General features: G+C 50.9%; 1 pseudogene; it reads right to left on the bottom strand.

The window, feature by feature from the left end:
- Positions 1-1,711: 1,711 nt before the first annotated feature.
- LOC107530160 (E3 ubiquitin-protein ligase NRDP1 pseudogene) lies at positions 1,712-3,221 on the bottom strand (annotated as a pseudogene).

Raw genomic sequence — 3,221 nt, 5'->3', positions numbered from 1 at the left:
GTTGGTCAGTGTTGTCCTGATACGCCAAGGTTGTGGGTTCAATTCCCAGTCAGGGTACATATAAGAATTAACCAATGATGCATAAATAAGTGGAATGACAAATCCATGTTTCTCTCTCTCTCCCTCCCTCCCTCTCTCTCTCTAAAATCAATCAATAAAAAAAGTTAAAATATTATTCAATTACTTTAATTTCCATTTCTTTAACTGCTAATAAAATGTTTTAAAATATATATTTATTGTTTGGGGAAAAGAATATTTTCTTTTTCTCATGACGGGGAAGGTGGCAGCAAGTGCCTACCACAGCAGGTAGTCAGTCCTTGTGGGTGCCCTTCACATTTGCTTTCTTGGTCTGGAGGCTTTTGAGGCGGGGTGTAGAGCCTTCCCTGCCTACAGTGGAATCCCAGATTCAAAAGCAAAGATGGAACAAGGGAGAAAGGTGCGTATCTTCTGTGGAAGATGTTGCCAAACCCCAGGAGCACAGGACTTGGAACTTGGGGCAGAGGCAGACCCTGGAAAAAACAAAATTCAGATCATTGGAGAGTGTTGGCTGCTACAGAACAGGAGACAGGAGGGAAGCATGTAGGAGGGCACACAGGCCAGGAAGATGTGAGGTGCCCACTAATTGCAGATATCCTCCTAAAACAGAGGCTAGTTCTAAGACAAGGACAAGGGACAAAGTAAGGGGAATTAAGGTAAGACAAAGGTCAGAGCAGGGGAGAAACCTGCACAAGAAGGGGAGTGAATTAAGAATTTAGAGAGTTGAGTGAAATGTTTATTATTAGTGCAGTCAGCACCAATGAATAGCACGTATAACACAACCAGCAACCTGCAGAGCCACTAGTGCGAAGGGCGGGGAAGGTTGAACTGAGCGTCCTGGCTCCATCTGAGGGTGACAACAGCGGGGTACAGGCCTTGGTAAGGCAGGCAGGGCAGCAGGAGGTGGAAGAAATATAGTAACCAGACAAAGTATGGCAGCGTTTCCAAATTCCTTAGCACAATGTCCCGGAGCTGGAACATGTGACAGATCCCTTCTCCCTTCAGGCTGTATCCCTCCCTTCCCTCCAGTCCCAGACCTACAGCAAGCGGGCCTGGAATAAAACTCCAGGAAGAGAAGAAGCTGTTCCATGGCCATCTCTCTTCAACCCCACTCCCACTGCATATTAAAATAATCACACCCTCTATCCCTCCCCTTCTCTTACTCTGCCAGTCACGTAGGGGCCAAGGAATGCCCCTGGGTACCCTAAAATGGAGTGAAAGTCCTTAAGGGGCATGGGTGAGACAGAGTACAGCTTGTACTCGGAGACAAAGACAGAATTCCTATCCCACCTTGCCTGGCGAAGCTCAGAACCTGGCTATACATCCCCAAGGAAGTGGGGAAGGCCTAGCTGGGTTGGCTCAGTGGATAGTGTGTCAGCCCACGGACTGAAGGGCCCTGGGTTTGATTCCGGCCAATGGCATGTACCTTGGTTGTGGGCTTGATCCCCGCCCCAGTTGGGGTGCATGCAGGAGGCAACCAGTCGGTGTCTGTCTCACAAGGATGTTTCTCTGTTTCTCCCCGCTCCCCCCCAAAAAAGCTATGGGGGGGGGAGTGGGAGGGAGTGAAATGTAAACAACATGGTCAAAGGAAATTATCCAAATAACTAGTTAAAATCATGAGGCTGGAGAGGGACGACTCTGTGCCACAGAGGCAGTTGCCTGCCTGATTTCAACTGCTTCCTGCTGAGCCATATTTACCCCGAGTAACCCCTGCTCCCACTCCTGTCATTCCCTGGTTAAGAGGAAGTGTAGGAGAGAAGAGCTCATCTGGAAATGTTCGGCATCCCAACCTGCAGACCCAGTGGGAGCTGGCACCTTTAAGGTGAGCTAAACAAGGTATTGCTCAGCATAGGGGTCCACGCTTCACCAACAGCCATCAGTTACTGGCTCATTATTTCTAGGCTTTTGGTCCCAGCCTTACCAATTTTCTTTAGGATGTCTGCTCCCCAGAGCTGCCCTCTGAGTATTTTAAGTCAACAGGCCTATCTGCTCAGGTTCCCTGGTTTTGAAGGAGTAGAATGATTAAAGTTTCTCACTCCACCCTGATCCTCTAGAGAAAATGAGTATGTGCTTTCTGAAAACATCTGGAACCAGGGACCCTAGGCAGGAAAATAGATAAGAGGTGGGGACTTTCCTAACCAGACTGAAAATTTACAGACATCTTAGGGGAAGAAATTAGGCAAAAGAAGGGAATCTGGGTTTCCCACCTGCAAGGCTGACCCTGCCAAGATCTAGATCTCTTCCACGCCATGGGAAAAGATCATGACGAGCCCCGGCTCCTGCACCATGTCATCGCCCATGTGCTGGTTCTCACAGGCCATCACAACAACGGCCTGCTTGCCAGGGATGTGTTTGGCCACATAGTTCTTATAGTACCTCCGGTTCATCTGTCTTGTCTCTAGCGTGGCCAGACCCTGGGGCCAGCTCCTCTCATGGGCATTTTCTATCAGCTCGTTGACAATAGAGGCAGGACAGCCACTCTCCACCAGGGAGCGCTCGATCACAGCCTGGAGGACGGCATCTGGGGTGGAGATCATCCCTCCCCAGCGGGTCACTCTTGCTGGCTGCAGGGAGTTCACCCACTCTAGGATCTCATCGTCTTCAGTTGTCTCCTCCAGGTGTTGAAGCTCGGGGTTGACACTGTGGATCGCTGCCAGGTAAGCCTTCAGCTGCTGGATGGCTCGCTTCTGCTCTGCCAGCTGGTGCTCGTATTCGGCTGAGGTCTTCTCCAGCTCTGCGATGCGTGTCTGCTGCTGCTGCACCACTGAACGCAGGTGCGTAACGCAGGGGTGGTTTGGCAGCTCATCTTTGGGCATCTCCAGGCCGTCGCCCTGTTCACAGGTCACAGGCCGTCTTGGGTTGTGCTCACAGTCGCTGAGGTGAGATGTGAGGTTGTCAAGCCGGACAACAGCACTGCAGCCAAATACAGCGTTGTCGCAGGTAATCTGCAGCTTGGACAGCATGTTCTGCATGATCCGAGGCACCGGGCCCAGGTGGGCAACTGTCACTACACTCCGGTCCACTGGACACGTCTGCTGCTGAGAGAACCACTGGGTGATGCAGGCATTGCAGAAAGCGTGCTCGCAGAGAGGCACCTGGACTGGTTCCTCTAAGACTCCACTGCAAATAGGACAGATAAGATCTTCGTCCACGCCCCCCTGGAAACGGGTTACATCATACCCCAT

This window comes from Miniopterus natalensis, chromosome 17 (assembly GCF_054644295.1).
Source record: "Miniopterus natalensis isolate mMinNat1 chromosome 17, mMinNat1.hap1, whole genome shotgun sequence".
NCBI classification, from domain to species: domain Eukaryota; kingdom Metazoa; phylum Chordata; class Mammalia; order Chiroptera; family Miniopteridae; genus Miniopterus; species Miniopterus natalensis.
Note: the sequence above shows the minus strand (reverse complement) of the source record. Positions and strands in the feature narration are given on the sequence as shown.